Source organism: Vipera ursinii (genome assembly GCF_947247035.1).
Source record: "Vipera ursinii genome assembly, chromosome: 1".
Classification (NCBI taxonomy): domain Eukaryota; kingdom Metazoa; phylum Chordata; class Lepidosauria; order Squamata; family Viperidae; genus Vipera; species Vipera ursinii.
Window position 1 is genome coordinate 288,361,924 of NC_139512.1, and position 18,223 is coordinate 288,380,146.

The following is an 18,223-nucleotide window of genomic DNA, read 5'->3' on the forward strand; positions in this document are numbered from 1 at the left end:
ATACCTGGAATATATCAGTGTAAATTTGTCTATTTTTAAATTTCTCTTTGCTATGTCTTTTCCAAGATTTTCTAACTTTATCACACTGTGCCATATATCTTAAACCTATTATATTTATTTTAAACTTATAATTAGTGAAAGTTGAGGAGGAGGGGGGGAGGAGGAGGGGGGCGGAGAAGGCTGGAAACCATACCAAAACTCCAGGGGTGCACACGGTCTCCACCTTCTCCTCTTAAGACTATTTGCTACGCAGTCTACTTTGTACTGCAGACCAACAGATATAGAATGGACAAGTCTGTGTCATGAATAAAGTTACATTACTGAAGCCTGTGCATTTTGCATTAATTGATCTGTTAGTGGCTGATTTACTGAAGTGATTAATTCCCTTTTGACAATTGAAATTAACAACTCACTGAAGAGTTGCTCAAGTACATAGACAAAAAAAGCAAGTCAAGTATTGTGCTAAACTACCAAAGGCTACAATTATCTCAGTGTTCATGTACTCATTGTTAAGACAGAAAAGTCAACCATTCTATCCCTAAGCAATTCAAAATATTCTTTAAATTGCCAGGAATATTTTTAAGTTGAAACGTCCCAGTTCGTTACATTTAAAAATGAATACTTGGATGAAGCTTTCCAATTTAATCTTTATATATATATATAGAAAGACTAAGCTTTTTTGTAGAAAGAAAAAGTGGAATAAGTCCTCCTACATGTCTATTACTAAATGTTTTCTTAATTCACCATCAAAGGGAGCAGCTTCCTCTTTCTATTTTTGAACAGTGGGAATAGACCAGGCAAAGAATATAAAGCATCTGTTCTGCTGCCTGAATGTATCAGCACCAACCATTCATGGACAGCACTCTAGGTGATTTGCAGCCTTTGCTCGGTTCATTTCCTCAACAGCATAAAACATAAGTAAGCTTATGATAATTATTTTGTTTTTACATTAAGAATCTCGGGATGCACTGGCCCCGACTTAGCAAAAGACATGGTCTCAGATTTACAGAATTCCAAGTCCAAAATATATTTTGAATTAGCAAAACTCAAATAAAGCTTTCAGTTGCTGTGCATCCACATTCAATTCCAGTTGCTTCCACCACAACTTTTATCATTTAAGCAGAACAGTTTTGGGGGAGGGAGATCAGTCATTATTATTAAAATAATTAGGAACTGTAAACCTTTGCTAATCTATTGCAAATCACTCAGATCTCCCAGTCTATCACAATTTATCTTCTGCTCCCCCAACACAAGCAATTCGAAGCAATAGATGTAAAACAGATTCATGTTCATGTTACATCCAGTCATATTATTTCAACCTTTGTGTGTTTGTGTGTTATTTTCATTGACAGTGCTATTTTGAACTCAGAAGAATATAGAATCCTCAGTACAATAACATTCATTTTAACATTTTTTATCTTCCGTTTTACTACCATATTCCATCTTATGGTTTATAAAAGCTTCCTATGGCTTATAAAACTACAACAGTGAAATTTTACTGATACCAAAGATGAGGATATAAAGGGAACAATGTGGCCCATATCAATTGGAAATCAGTATAAAGTTATTTGGACACCAAAAAAAAATGGTTAACAAAAAGTTCTGAGAGCATCTGTCAAAGATGATTAAAACAGATCTGAGCCTGGTGCCTTTCAGATAATTTTCAATTCCTACAGTCCATGAATAGAAATATTTTGTGGGCACCAGGTTACCTGAGGCAGATGGCTCTTTTGTATCTATTTGACTTGATTTTCTAACCTATCATTATGTTCATATTTCTTCTATGGGGAACTTTTAAGAAGAGTTCCAGTTATTCTAGTACAGAAGGAATAGGGAAAAGCCTTGAAGGATAGGAGGAAAACTGGGGCTTGGGCCCATTCCAAGAAACTAATTTGATTAAATGTGTCATTCAGGCTCTTCCCCAGTTCAGATGAAGATAAATTGAGGGAGGGGAGGAAGCACATTCAGACTTGCAAGATTCTATAACTGTAGCTGTTACAATAAAAGTAGTCCTGACTGCTAAGGTACTGGTTCCAATTCTTTTAGTAGTATGTATTACATTTCATCCCAGAAATGGAAGCAAAGAATTAATGGCATGAGCTTTTACTAAATCCAAACTTTGAAGCTTTATTTCACAGTATCAATGTGATGATGTATTTTGATAATTTAGAAGAATCCCAAGCTAGTTTTTAGCAAAACATGGACATTTTCTCATTGACATCATATCCAAATGTTGCACCTGCTGTCTGCACTTTAACTTTGCTCTGGAACCTTTGACCTTTTTCTCTTTTCCAGAATTTTATTTTAAATGCAGAGGTCTTTTTTTTTAATGCAGTTCACAGTGGTATGCACTGAATCTTTGAGTAACCAGATATTGCTTGCATGAACAATGGCTTACATTCCAGTCATTCATAATACATGAGGGTATCCAAAGGTTTACTTAGCTCAACACTGACAGCAATGGAGTGTGACTGCACTCTGTTCTTTTAGTAGTCATCATTCTTCTTCACTTTTGGCTAAGAGAGATGGCAGGAATCTTAATTGCTCATTCCAAGGTTTCCTAACCTCTTTATCCTCTACCATTTCTCTTGTGTTTTAGGCAGGGTGTGAATTGAAAGGGAAAGATTTTATTCCTGAAATGAACAGCATATCTTATGTCTCTGGAAGAGGGGCACTGGCAAAGGAGCAACAGCATTTCTGATCCCATTTTTCTTTGTAGCAGAAGAAGCATATGTGCTTGCATTTTCTCAGTACTATTAAATGTTATCTCTGCTACAGCAGAAGAGTTAGAAGATTCTAACTAAAATGCTGGGAGCACAACATATTTTGTGGGCAAAATGTGGCATTAATACATATCAGTCCTTAGGCACCCAAATAACACATTTTAGAGAATTTCCTGTAAAGGTTCCTATTTTATTTTATTTTTATTTATTTATTTATTTAGGTCATAACAGCAATTTACAATTGTCTTCTGGTTGAGACTTCTGCATTTATTTTCATACCTTATGCCACGTACATACTGTATTATTGTGGGGGGTTTTTATTTCAGTATAGGAGAGCCTAACAAAAATATATTAACAATACAGAAAATGCACTCTTTAAACATTAACTAGAATAATTTTAAGTACTTTCACAAAGTATTTTGCAGATCTTTCAAGGAAGCAGTAAGTATTAATGGCAACCATTGGGAGACAGATCGTCTCACCAGAATATTCAGACTTGTCTTGCTGAAAAATTACTGAAGGAAGATACTAAAGGAAAGCTATCCATGACTTAATGTTAATATATAATGAATGTTTAGATAATGAAAGGGAAGTAGCAGAATCATTGTACTGGAGAGAACTGACTGTAATAAGAAAGTGTTTGAGTTTAAGAAAAAGTAAAATTTAACAAATACCTAGTTTGGACTTGAAGTAGATTTTAATAAATACAGAATAAATAATGCTAAGTAGTATTCCATGACAAGGAAAAACTAGTAGGAAAAAAGAGCTGTAAGGGGTAGAAATTCCTAAGAAAGGAGGAATTAAACTAAATAATTCCTGTGGAGGAGAAAAACAGAAAAGTATCAAAAGAAGTGTGGTTGACTGAAGAGTTCAGTGATGATCTGAAATTTCAAAAGAATAAGGATGTCTCCAAGGAAGATTATAGAAAAGTTGGAAGTGTAAATGATAAAGTTCAAAATGACCTAGACTGGTGAAGGATGCTCAGAATAACTACAAGGGCTTCTTCAGATATGTTCAGGGGAAAGGAAAAAAAAAAGAATCTGTTTAGTGAAAATGTCGATATGCGAAGCTAGCAAATAACACGGAAAAGGATAAATTGCCCTATTCCTTTTTTCACTCAGTCTTCTCTAAAAAAAATAATGGGCATGTATCCTAATAGAAAATTTGAAAGGAGAAAGTTGAGCAACCAGATTGACAGAGTTATGGTCAGGAAATTTTTATTTTCAATGAGTTCAAGTCTCCAGGGTTAGATGAATTCTAACTCTAAGCACTGAAGAAATCAGTAGAAATATGGTTTCCAAATTATAGGAAGCGATGGTCCTACTCTGTTCAACACTGGTCAAGCTCCATTTCAAGTATGATGTCCCCTTCTGAGCACTAGGGCTGAAAAAAGAATGAGATCAAAGGAAGGCCAAAGGTTTATCAAGAAACTAGAAGCTAAGTTCTAGAAAAAGTAATTGAAAAGACTTGCATGTTTATGCTGGAAGAAAAAAACCCCTGAAGAATGTTATAATAACACTGTTATCAGAAAAGTGAATGCTAGGATTTGTATATTGTCATAGATCACAGAATCATGGGCTTAAATCACAAGAAAACCTATTCCAATTGAATGTTGAAGTTGCTACCAAAGACCAAAATCTAGTTTGCCCAGAGAAGCAGTAGACTTTCAGTTATTAAACGAGATCAATAAGGCTAAATGGTTCTCTGTCAGAAATATCTTACTTTAAACTCAGAGTCACTCTGTGAGTGAGATGGACATGTCTCTATATATCTATTTCTATATATCTCTTCTGCATCAGGCAAAATGCTAGACAATGCCTGTAATACTGGTAATATCTTCTTGGTAAAGAAATATGTTTCTGCCTGGCCTCAATACTAATTTAATGTAACCGAATATTATGACAACTATGAAAATAGCACTGTTTCAGATATTTAGGGTCTAGGTCAATCTAGATGTAATATGTAAAGCAGTTCCTATGAAGGCATCCAGGACACTGTCTAGCCTAGCTGTATATATTCCTTTAATTACATATTGAGTTTGTAGAAAATCTGCTGAGGAAAGTGTGCTTGACCCATCAGCCACTTCTGGGAACTCACTGTACAGCCTTTGTTTGGATCCCAGACAGCATATAATGATTCCTTTTGGGCAAGATGTTCAGGCAGGTAATGCTTAGTTGAGTTAAATTTTTGGCATCCCATTTCAATCTGATCCCAATCTGATTAGATACTTTTGTCTCTGAGCATCCAGTGAAATTGTTTTATATTTGGAATATGTATAAACCCAGTTTATATCAGCCAAAAGACAGATAGCTGATTTGTATTGGTTGAAACATTTTATTTATCTACAGGAGTAGTCATATGTACAATATGTTGTGATTATCCAGATTTAGCATGGATTACTTGGGTTAGTTATAACTCTCCCAAAACATTTGCAATTAGATTAACCAAAGCTGATAAAAGCACCAGTATTTTTAGTCATGATGGTAGATTTAAGATAGAGAATGTGGAGACTTTATTGAAGGTCTTGTTAATCTCCTTTTTGAAACCTTGTCTTCTCATTTCTGCCTTGTTAAGGTAACTGCACCAAATAAAGTGAAGTCATGGCCATAATATTTTTGTAATGCTTGCTCACTAAATGGAAATTATACAGGCTTTCTCTTTCTCTATATCTACACACAATTCTTATCTTGTACTAGAGTCCAGTTTAAAAAATTTTTAAAGCTTGAAAATCACTAATTTTTCCCAATTGTATATCCCTATATGTAATGCAAATCACGTTTCACCAAGTCTATCACAGATTGAATTAAAAGTATCCAAATGGCTTGCACTATTGACTTCCAAAATATCAAGCCCCATGATGTGTTTGGGACTAGGCTCTGCTATAAAAGTTGCCCACTTTTGCAGGAATAACAGTTAAGCTGGCACCTGGTGTGTCATGTTGTACTTCTAGATGAAAGCGTAGATTCTTGGGCAATATGTCTCCACAGCTCATTGATCTCCCTCTGAAGAAAGGCTGGTATGTCTCCCTACAGATTACTCAGCAGGATGATTTAAAGCTTGCTGTTGAACGATTTAAAGTCTGGCATTGTGTAGCTATGCATTGCATAGGAAGGAGCATGCCGGTAAGCTGTCACTGCTACTTCCAAAGAAGGGCATTAAATCTTGTAGCATGTGCTCTCAAAGAGAAGTCAATGAATTTGACTTGGGAACAAGACACCTGGAGACAATTTCATTCTTGGGAGAACCAAAAGGCAGAAAAGGTTGGAGCCATGGCATATCCCCCTGCATATACTTGGGTTTTACCTACAAAATCAGGAGAAGCTAAAGTTCTTAATGCTGAGAACTGGGTGTTTTCTTCCTCATCAATTGTTTCCATCCCATTCTGTGCATATGCCTGTTTCTCTCAATATACCTCCACAGCTTAACAATTTCCATGTTATGCCCATTTCTTCATTCTGGACCCTGATGCCTAGAGATTTATTTTTTTAATTTTAATTTTAATTCCATTTATATCCCGCCCTTCTCCGAAGACTCAGGGCGGCTTACAGTCTAAAGCACAAATCAATGTGCTTAGCAAGCCTTCATTCTATGTATATGCCTGATTATTAGGGCTTTCACCCCCCCCCCAAGCGGCATTATTACAAAGTCAGCTTATTGCCCCCAACAATCTGGGTCCTCATTTTACCTACCTCGGAAGGATGGAAGGCTGAGTCAACCTTGAGCCTGGTGGGATGCGAACCTGCACTAATTGCAGGCAGCTGGTGTTACTTAAGGAGGCATTAGCCCACTGCTCCACCAAGGCATACCCTTGACATACCCTTCCTTGAAGTCCCACCAATAATGGTTGCTGCTAATTCAAGAGCCAAATTATCTTAGTAAGTCAGAGTTGACACCAGGTCTTCCAGCACTTTGCATTAATTTAAAAGCAGCAACCTCTTCCCTCTGAACAAGATTGGAGTCGGGTGGGGGTGGGATGGGGGTTGAATCATGCCAGTTGGCCAATTTAAATTCTTCCCACCTGAGTTGCTGCATTTAAAAAAATCAAACAATTTGTTTGTGGTTAGTCATAGTGAAGGAAGGAAATATTATTAATAAAAAAATATATGGTCTGCTGATGGTCTGCTGGAATGCAACCTGGCTTAATCTTTAAGTTATAAGTGCAAATTACACTGTTTGTGGATTTCAGTTTAAAAGCTGATCTTCAATACTCACTGAAAAATGAGAATTTCTATGCTATAAATCTTGGGAAATCAATACAGAATATTTTATACCTTCATCTTAAAAAGCAAATGCAAATTAAACTGGTGCTATGTTTTAAAACTGCAATAATTAGGAAATTTGTTTTCTTTTTCCAGAAAGTATTAAATTAATAAGTGGATAAATGCCACACTAGGGTCTTGGAACTAAAACAAATCGTGTGTGTGTGTGTGTGTGTGTGTGTGTGTGTGTGTTTAAGAAAGAATGGGAGCTATTCCTTAAAGTCCTCCTGAGAGGTCTGTGGCTCTGACACCTTCATCTCTCAAGCACACAAACATTCCAGGCTTGCCAGTCTGTTGAAATTAGTCATGTATGACTAGACTCGGGCAAAGTGTAAAAGTATCTGCTCCAGGCCTACTTGGAGCCAGTCGGAAATGAATCTGTCTCCCAGAGATACTTCTTCAGACAAAATTATTAATGCTTAGTCGCATGGGAAATGTCTTTTTTTCTGGCTGGGTTGAAGGATGGGAGAATTTCTCCCATGATAAGGCCATGATCAGCTGGGTGTTTGGTAGAGAAATAAGATAAAATGTTGCTTCAGGGAAGTCTGGTTTCTTTTTCCTCTTTCTATCTTGCTCATCTTGCATGCTTTTTTCAGGCTTAATCACAACCAGCATTTTGCATAAACTTTCCTGACAATAAATAAGAGGTATGGTGGGGGGGGGGGAGAGAAACCAAGCAACTTCATTATGGTGGAAACAAGGAACTGTGTTATTTGTCCAGATTAATCCTCTGAATTTATTCAACTCAGAATTTGAAAATGTTTTGAATAAAAGGGCTTTGTAAGCAGCTTTAAGAGCTGTGGCAGTGCAGTGGTTAAAATGCAGTATTGCATTTTAATTCTGCCCATTGCCAGGAGATCGATCCTGAGAGGCTTAAGGTTGACTCAATCTTCCATCCTTCCAAGGTCAGTAAAATGAGGACCCAGATGGTTGTGGGCCATAGGCTGACTCTGTAAACTGCTTAGAGAGGGTTGTAAAGCACAGTGAAGCTGTATATAAGTTTAAGTACTAATGATATTTAAACATTCAAAAATATTCTTAAGTACTAGGCATGGGTTCTGTATACATCTTTGTCTACCTACATACATGTGTGCACACAAATGAAGTATGTGTGTAGGAATATGTTGTGTCATTTTTCCAATTACTTCATTTGAGTGTATGAAAAGTTAAAGTGCCTTATTTATATTCACTTTATTTTTCACCCCAGCTCTTGAGTAACAGAAAGTCTTGTGCATGGAGGTTTATTTTCAAGCTGGGAGGGATAGCTAGTTCTAAATGCCTTTCCTTGATCATAAAATGTTGAATGAAAGCAAAGCTTGCAACATAAGGAAAATGTTAATATTTAACAATGTAAAAATAGAACCTCAGGTGTCAGACTTTTATCAAAGCATGGGTGCATATACTCTACTGAACAGGCCTTTGAGGTATAATGCTTTACATTCTGATATTGGTAGTTCCAGTTATCTATCAACACTGATAGAATTCATTTCTGCTCATCACTAAGTTTCTCTCATTTAATGCATTATCCACCATGATGTCAGGATCTTTCCTGACCCAGTCAACCCTAGGCTCAGACTGCATGTTAAAGTAATTTGCTTCAGTGTGCATCACCTTCCAGAATGGTACATATCGCTGTTTCCCTTACTTCTACATAGTGGTGGGATTCAAATATGTGAACAACTGGTTCTCTGTGTGGATGCTGCTTCTGGAAGTCCATTCTGAACCTGGGCAACAAAAAATTAGCTACCAGTTCTGCCAAAGTGGTGCGAACTGGCTGAATCCCACTACTACTTCTACACCATGTACGTCTTGCACAAATCTCTCCTGGTCTCTCCTATCATTAATTCCTGGTCTGTATTTCTTTTGCTCAGTACCGCAAGGAATTCTCTTAAATGTAGCCCTATAAGAAAACTAGAAATATTGCCCTTTTCTCAAATGTGTGTACTGAGTTTGTGTGAGGATAATAGAACCCACCACACTGATTACCTGTGGTCTAGAAAGCAGTAGCACAGTCTCCTGCATTCAGTTACTTCAGTAATCTAGTAACTGTCACCCACAGTGATGCGGAAGTGGAACCTATCACTTCCAGTTTAACACAAATCTCTCTTTGATACACAGAACAGCTCCCTTCCCTCTGCCTAGTAGGTCTGTTTGATTTCTACCCAGATATAGCTTATTTGGGGGTTCCCTTGATTCCAATAAGGGTTTTTTTTTGTTATTTTTATGTTTTTATTTGACAATAATGTCCAGCTGTTCATCTTGAAGAAGAGATGCCTTACATTAATGTAAGGGGAAAATTATATGTGCTCTGTGTGTCTGGGGGGGGGTCATAAATAATTAAATCTTGGACTTTTAGACTAGCTAACATTTCCAAGTGCACATTCATTCACTTCTTAATCCTACTTATCCCAAATTTGACCAGAAATATTTTCATTTGGATTCCCCCAGTATGATTCACTTTGAATCACCTCTTGCTTTTCTCCATAGGTTAATTTAATGCTCTCTATGTTATTTATATTGATCAATGATCTGGCTTTATTTTGGATGAAGAGATGCTTTCTGTTATGTATTGGGCTCAATTGTAATACCACGTGGTTAGCTGGAGCAGCTAACGGCTCTCCAGCAACCCAGACTCCAGGTCTCCAGTGCTGCTATTGGCTGTCCCTAGGTGGCAATGGTTGCTTTAAGCCTATTGGCTGCTGCCTAGGGGCTAGGCTATAAATTGCTGCTAGTTGCAGCCCAATTCTCAGTTCAGATCCTGCAAGCAATAAACCATGAGCTTTGTTGAACTCACTTGCCTCGTCTCCTTTCCTGCACGAAGAACCCGCTACATAACACTGGCGATGAAGGTGGGATCCTGCTTCCCAAAAAGAGCTGAAGTCCACTAGGGGAGAGGCAGCTCACGCCTGGAGGGAAAAGGCATTTCCCACCCCCTACGGTTGGCTAGCAAGCCACACTAGTGACCATGTGCTCAGTGGATTCATTCCGTGGGCCTTGGGAAGCAGGATCGGAAACTGCAGGAACCAACCAAAGACAGAATGCTGAAGGTTGGAAGACTTTGTGAATTTGACGTCAAGCACCCAGAGGGATGGTCTTCCTACTTGTCCCAGGTAGAAAACTACCTCTGGGCAAACCAAATCACAGAAGAGGGGCTGAAGGCCGCGACGTTGCTCTGCGTGTGCAGCCCAGCCACCTTTGACCTGGCCAAATCCTCTTTGCTCCGACACCGCTAGAGTCAATTTCCTACACAGACCTCAAGAAGAAGCTGGGAGAACATTTTCAGCCAAAGATGTCAGAGATTGCCTGCTGCTTCACGTTTGATCAGTGAGTACAGCAACCTGGTGAAACAACATCAGAATTTATCATGGCCTTGAGGCAGGCCACACGCCTCTGTAAATTTTCGAACCTTGAGGAGCGACTGCGAGACCAGCTCGTCTGCAGCCTGCGGAACCGAACACTCCAACAAAGACTTTTTGCCAGACCAAAATTAACATTTTCAGAAACTCAAGACGAATTTATGGAAGACGAGGCCCCCGGGGGTGCAGTCCAAACAGTCCAGCCCACCAAAACGATGAAACATGAAGAAACAGTCCACCACGAGGACGCCAAGCGCTTAGAGGAGTCTTCGGAGAAAGAAGATCCTGAAGTCAACAAGCTTCACAAGCAAACCGACGTGCAGCAACAAAGCAGAAAGCAGCAAGAGAACAATTACAAGGCAGTTCTCTTACCTAGATGTAAAGGGTGCGGCGGCAACCATTTTCATGCCAATTGTAGATTCTGGTCAGCCATGTGCAGGGCCTGCAGCAAGACAGGCCACATCTCAGCAGTCTGCAGATCTCACCAGAGGGACCGGCCACCCAAACACCAGTCAGAAGATCCGACCAGGAGAGGTACCAGGGCCCAGGGTCCATGTAATGTGGGGTTTTGCAGAAGCCATAGAAGTGTGGCTACAAGGAGCTACAAGGAGTCCCATGTAAAATGGAGTTGGACTCTGGCTCTGCTGTCTCCATTATTTCCCAGGATACCTTCAATTTCGTGTGCAGGCACAGTAACAAATGGGCCAAACTGAGGCCCTCAGACATAATTTTAACTGACTTTCAAAATGCTCAAGTTAAAGTTAAGGGAGAAGCCACCATGACTGTAAAATTTAAGGGGTTTTATGGGCACGTGGATGTCATAGTAGTAGGGAGCCAGAGAACGAGTCTCATTGGACTCGATTGGTTTGATCCCTTAGGCATTCAGATTACTGGTATCAACCAGACACAAGCTGCAAACCTCTTGTCAGTTTGTGAGGACTTTGCAGACATTTTTGATTCAGCCCTAGGAACACACACAGGCCCGCCTATCTCATTCAAGCTAGACCCCAACGTAGCTCCCATTAAGGTTAAGCCACGAAGGGTCCCTTTTGCCCTCAAACATAAAATTGACTCAGAAATAGACAAACTTGTAGAACAGGGTGTTTTACAACCAGTTGATGGTGGGGAGTGGGAAACTCCTATAGTCACCCCACTTAAAGCCAATGGGGAGATTCGTATATGTGCAGACTATAAATGTCCTTAAGCAACATGCAACCCTGTCCCAGTGGTCAACCACATTTTAGCTTCCTTGCAAGGGGGTACTATTTTCGCTAAATTAGATTTAGCACAGGCCTATCAGCAAGTGCCGGTTGATGAGGCCACAGCCATGGCTCAGACGATCGTGACTCACAGGGGGGCTTTCAAAGTAAAGCGTTTACAGTTTGGAGTCAGCATTGCCCCAGGCATTTTCCAGGGGATCATGGAACACACACTTAAAGGCATTCAGGGCGTCTGCCCTTATTTTGATAATGTTCTTATTGCTGGGGAATCTACAGAAGTGTTAGCCAGCAGGCTCAGGACTGTCCTACAGAGGCTTTGCGAAGCAGGCCTCAAATTAAAAAAGAACAAATGTAGTATTGGGGTCCCTTCAACAGAATTTCTGGGATTTCGAATTGATGCTAACGGTATTCACCCTGCTGAATCCAAAGTGAAGGCCATTAAAATGGCTCCTAGTCCTAAATCAAAAGGAAAGCTACAAGCATTCTTGGGTCTCCTCAGTTTCTACCATGCCTTTCTGCCTAACAAGGCCACATTGGCAGAGCCTCTTCACAGGCTCTTAGATAAGAAAGCTCCATGGAAATGTGACCGGCATTCATGAAAAAAGCTTCCAGGACTTAAAGGCACTCTTGTCAGATAAATCCACTGTAACTCATTTTAGAGAGTCTAAACCAGTCTGTTTAGCATGTGTTGCATCTCCTTAAAGCAGACATGTCAAACACAAGGCCCGGGGGCCAGATCGGGCTGGCAAGGTGGTTTCATGCGGTCCGCGAAGCTATCCTGGAAACAGTGAGGGAACGGCCCCCACTGCCTTAGCCCTGGCCCAGAGACCCTCCTTCTGCCAGAGACCCTCAGATCTGTCCCACTCCTGCCCAGGCCCCCATAGGCACCCTTGATGCGAATGATGTAGAGCTGGCCACGCCCACCCAGTAGGCCATACGCACTCTAGCCACGCCCACCCAGTAGGTCACACCCACCCAGGCCACACCCACCCACCCCCCTGAGGGCAACCGCAATGCTGATGCGGCCCTCAATGAAATTGAGTTTGACACCCCTGCCTTAAAGGGTGGAGGCAGTTTTGAGTCATTTAGAAAAGAATGGAACACAGGTCCCTATAGCATTTTATTTAAGGACACTGTCCTCTGCTGAGCGTAACTACGCTCAAATTGACAAAGAGGCCCTAGCCATTGTTGCTGGAATAAAAAAAAATTCCATGACTATTTATATGGCAGGGACTTCATGGTCTTTACAGACCACAAACCTCTGCTGGGACTTTTCACAACAGACAAACAAACCCCCCACATACTTTCCCCAAGAATGCTGAGATGGTCTATTTTCTTATCTGCATACACTTTTAAATTGGTTCACAAACCTGGTAAAGAAATGGGCCATGCTGATGGCCTCAGCAGACTTCCACTGCCACTAATGGAACCAGACCCAGCCCCTGCAGCCGGAATTCTGTCCATACAGGACCTGCCTGAATTTCCCCTCCATGCTGGGGACATTGCTGCAGAAACAGGTACAGATAGAGCACTTAGTAGAGTGCTTTCTTGGGTACACACGGTGTGGTTGGATAAAAGCCCAGGTTCTGAGTTTCCGAATTACTTTGTCAGAAGGCATGAGCTATCAGCCCACAAGGGATGCATATTATGGGGAAACAGAGTCATAATTCCCTCTTCCCTGAGAGACAGTGTTTTACAGTCATTACATGAAGGCCATCCAGGCATTGTCAGAATGAAAGCTTTAACAAGAAGCTACCTTTGGTGGCCTGGCCTTGACAAGGACATTGAGGCACAAGTCCATGGTTGTTATACATGCCAGCAATCTAGGCCTGAGATGCCACATGCCCCAGTTCACAGGTGGGAGGAAATGCACACTCCCTGGTCTAGAATTCACATAGACTACACTGGGCCCTTTCAGGGACAGCTCTTTCTCATAGTGGTGGACAGCCACTCCAAATGGCTGGAAGTAATTCCAGTTGCAAACATGAGTACTGCTAGGACCATCCAGGTGCTGAGAAAACTCTTTGCCACACAAGGGTTACCAGATGTCTTAGTTTCAGACAATGGGGCCCAATTCACTGCTGATGAATTTCAGGCTTTCCTCAGAGCAAATCTTATCAGACATGCAATGCATGCCCCCTTTCACCCATCCACTAATGGTCAAGCTGAACGTATGGTGAGGACAATGAAGGAATCACTCAAGCGCATTGTAGCAAGTGACTGGCATCACAGATTTTCTACTATGCCAGCATTCTACACCCTGCACTGCTACAGGCAAAAGTCCTGCAGAACTGTGTTGAGGGAGGTGTCTGATCACTAAACTGGACAGGTTACATCCAGATAGAGTGGCAGCAGATGTCTGTTGACCAAAACCCCCTAGGGGGCTGCAAATGGGCGATTGGGTATGGGCCAGAAACTATGGACATGAGAATCTGTGGGTTCCTGGTAAAATTACCAAATCATCTGGGCCCCTATCTTATGAAGTGGGGCTGGAGGGAAGGCGAGTTGTCAAACGCCACATTGATCAACTCAGAAAATGGTTTCCAGAACAGCCACTAAGCGAGGACTGCGTCATGAGTTCCTCCCAAGGTCCCCAAACTTGCAGTCAAGCCAGCCCATACATGGACCCTCAAGATTCTTCCTTCATAACCAATGAGGAATTGGGCATAGAAGAGGGGAGTCCAGAAATGCAACATGGATCCCCTGAAGGAGCAAGCCAACCAGATTTCAACAACCGCTGTGCCTACTCTGCTGATCAGTCTGACTCTGGGGTGGGCCAACCTGGAGAGGCCAGCCAGAGAGCATCTAATTCCTTTGACTCGGGTGCATCAAAGGACAAAGGGTCTACCTGGCCCGATTTGGTAGACCACAAAGTGACTGGAACTCCATGGTGGCATGCAAGCCTCCTTCTTATCTTGCTGATTGCATTGTAAAATAAAGAACTATAATGTTGTCTGTACTGTAACTCGTTGCTGTACTGAAAACTGGAGTTATGATGTTAACTGTCTAGTGTACTGTCAATGAAAGCCTATTCATTCAGATGCTATGATGTTAACTGTCTAGTGTGTTGTCAATCAAAGCTTATTCATTCAGATGCTATGATGTTAATTGTCTAGTGTGTTGTCAATGAAAGCTTACAGTATTCATTCAGATGCTATAATGTTAACCCTTGTAACTTGTATTGTGTTTTTTTTTTTAATTTAAGGTTGCTATTATGTTAAGTCTTGCTAATTGTATTAAGGCCAACTATTGCTTTGATGTTGTCTGATCTAAGAGGGGAGGGGTGTTGTGTATTGGGCTCAATTGTAATCCACGTGGTTAGCTGGAGCAGCTAACGGTTCTCCAGCAACCCAGACTCCAGGTCTCCAGTGCTGCTATTGGCTGTCGCTAGGCAGCAATGGTTGCTTTAAACCTATTGGCTGCCGCCTAGGGGCTAGGCTATAAATTGCTGCTAGTTGCAGCCCAATTCTCAGATCCTGCAAGCAATAAACCATGAGCTTTGTTGAACTCACTTGCCTCGTCTCCTTTCCTGCATGAAGAACCGGCCACATAACACTTACCTTGGTTGTGCACAATTAGATTGTCCCAAAACATTTCCCTTAAAGCTTAGCCAGCCCAAATCCTAACTCTTGGAATCTTGTCCTCACAATAGAGCTATTCAGTTTTCCACTTAGGATAATACCTAGCATTTCCAAGGAAGTCATCTTGGAAATTCTGGAATTTAATTTTATTTAGCATTTTGAATTTAGCATCAGCATGACAATGATTAGTGTATTCTTCTTAATCAGTTATAGTTTATGCCCACATTCCATAGTTTGTATATCACACATAAAAGAAAACAATATTGAAATATTGATTGCACCTTTGTGACTTTAAAAACTTCAAGTCAGAGGTTATTTCATATCAATATTAGTAATGTTTGTCATTAGTAATAAAGTGGCCACAGCCTTTCTGAGATCATCACCAAATAACCTACTGCTACCCTTCAAAAAATTGGAAGGCTAAATTACATTTAGACCCTGCCTAATGTTGTTTGTAAGGAACATTTCCTTCTTCCTGTGTGTGATGGATTCCTTTCCAAGACTGTCATCTTCCATAAAACATAAATATTGCCATCTTGGGAGTGGGATGTCTCTACTACAATCCTGAAGGTCCCAGGCATGACTCTTTTGTACCTCTGTTAGCCTTTGGCTTTAGATGAACAAACATGTTGTTGCTATGGCTAAGAGGTTTCATCAAGTAGGTCACCTAAAACTTGCATCTTCTGCAAGCTTTTATGTCCCTGGCTGTTTTCCTCAGCCATTGCTGCAGCCAATATAGATTAGGGTTTAAAAAACAGGAATGTGGTTTAACTACTGGGTTGTGTTGCGGTGAAAGCAAACACAATCAAAGTATGCGCAGTTTATTGAAGTTTTGTTTGCATCCATGCCACAGGCATCTTGTTTGGTACTGGGAAACCATCATCTAAGTTATCTCTCAAACACAGCCTATAATGATTATTTTCATTAATTTTATTGTTTGTGGCTTTGGACTTTTCTCAGCATTTCAGTCTGAGGGAAAATACTCTTGCAAATAAATGCTTTTATTCAGATTTCCCCATCACCATCTGCTCTGAACAGAAATCAGAGAAATAACTTCTCTTGCTGCAGTTTTAGTAGTTTCTTTGTGTATGTGTTGGATTGGAGTGGAGATTTTTCCATCTAAACAAGCTTTAGACAGTTTCCAGAAATGCTAGCATGTAGCCATACTGTCTCCTGAAGTGCTCTGTTCTTTCCCTTACAACTGCTAACAAATTGCCTGCATATCGGAAGGAATGAGCTTGTAAGTCCAAATCACTGTATGAGAAGAATGGTAAGGCCTTGCCAGAGGAAAGACCCTCCCATACACACACACACACACACACACATACATATACATATACATATAACCTCTGTGTGTGTTTATGTATGTATGTATATGTATATGTATATGCAGTGCTTTTTTTGAAGAAAAAAAAGGTGCTGGAACTCACATGTCATTCAACCCACCTTGTCTACCCTACAAGGTTGCATCCAAAAAAGGTGCCGGAACTCCATTCTGGGCTTTCTATGACAAAAAAAAGCCGTGTATATGTATATGTATATTATACCTTGAAACCAAAATGATTTAAGGATCTGTACATAGGGAGTCTTTATACAAACATACAGACACACTCATACAAATACACATACAGTGAAAGATCTATTTGTAGTTGTGATATAACTGCAAATATGTTGGATTTAGGACCACAGCTTGAAGTCCACTGTCAAGCATGGTGACAATGACTTAGGGTCACTCACTATCTCTTCCTACACATGTGATAGGTGGTTGTAGGAGAAATTGGAGAAGGGACTGCTTTGGGACAGTTTAAATTCCTGGAGGAAAGCAGGATATAAATCTAACAAAGCTCAGCAGGATATCAGTAGAATGCTCTTCATTTTGGCTCTCCAATTTTCTAAGAGTCTAAAGTATATTTGTTTGGGAACATTCTAGATTCTTCTTGAGCCAACTTCCACATGAAGACATAGCCAATTATTACAGTGTTACTTGTTTAAATTATGGAAATTACATTTTGCCGTATGTATCTACAGTTTTCAACAAGCAATTTCTGGGTAGCTGCTATTTTTCTATTCAGGCTAAAAAACAGATCATACTAAACCAATCTTATTTCATTCTTTGATAAAGTGACCAAATTAGTAGACCAGCGCAATGCTGTGGACATAGTATACTTAGATTTCAGTAAGGCATTCAACAAAGTAGACCACAATCTACTGCTTGGTAAGCTAGAAAAGGGTGGAATAGACATCATCACCATATGGATTTGTAGTTGGCTGACAAACTGTATTCAACAAATAGTCCTCAATGGTACTACATCCACATGGAGAGATGTAAGCAGTGGGGTACCACAAGGCTTCATGTTAGGCCCAGTAGTCTTCAATATCTTCATCAATGACTTAGATAAAGGAATAGAAGAGGAACTCATCAGATTTGCAGATAACACTAAACTGGCAGGAATAACCAACACCCCAGAAAACAAGCTCAGGATTCCAAAAGATCTTGACAAACTTGAACAATGGGTCCTATCCAACAAAATGAGTTTTAATATGGAGAAAAGCAAAGTTTTATATTTAGGCAAGAAAAATCAAAGTTATAAGTACAAATTAGGTGAGACCTGGATCAAAAACAGCAAATGTGAAGGGACCTTGGAGTCCTAGTGGACAATCACTTGACTATAAGCCAGCAATGTGCAGCAGCAGCCAGAAAAGTTAATACAATCCTGGATTGTATAAAAAGAGGCATAGAAACAAGATCACGTGAAGTATTAGTACCGCTTTATAAAACCTTAGTGAGACCACACCTGGAATACTGCAACCAATTTTGGTCTCCATACTACAAAAAAGATGTTGAGATCTTGGAAAAAGTTCAGAGAAGAGCAACTAAGATGATCCAAGGCCTGGAGACTAAAATATATGAAGAATGGCTGCAGGACTTGGATTTGGCTAGTCCGTAGAAAAGAAGAAATAGGGTTGACATGATAGCAATATTCCAAGCTTTGCGAGGCTGCCACAAAGAAGAGGGGGTCAAATTATTCTCCAAAGCACCAGAGGGCGGGACAAGAAACAATGGCTGGAAACTGACCAAAGAGA

General features: G+C 40.4%; 1 protein-coding gene across 1 annotated transcript in view; it reads left to right on the forward strand.

Annotated features, from left to right (window-relative positions):
- Positions 1 to 18,223, forward strand: part of FMN2 (formin 2) — a gene marked incomplete at its 5' end in the record, with an annotated part of 185,795 nt that overhangs the window by 165,861 nt on the left and 1,711 nt on the right. The window lies entirely within an intron of this gene.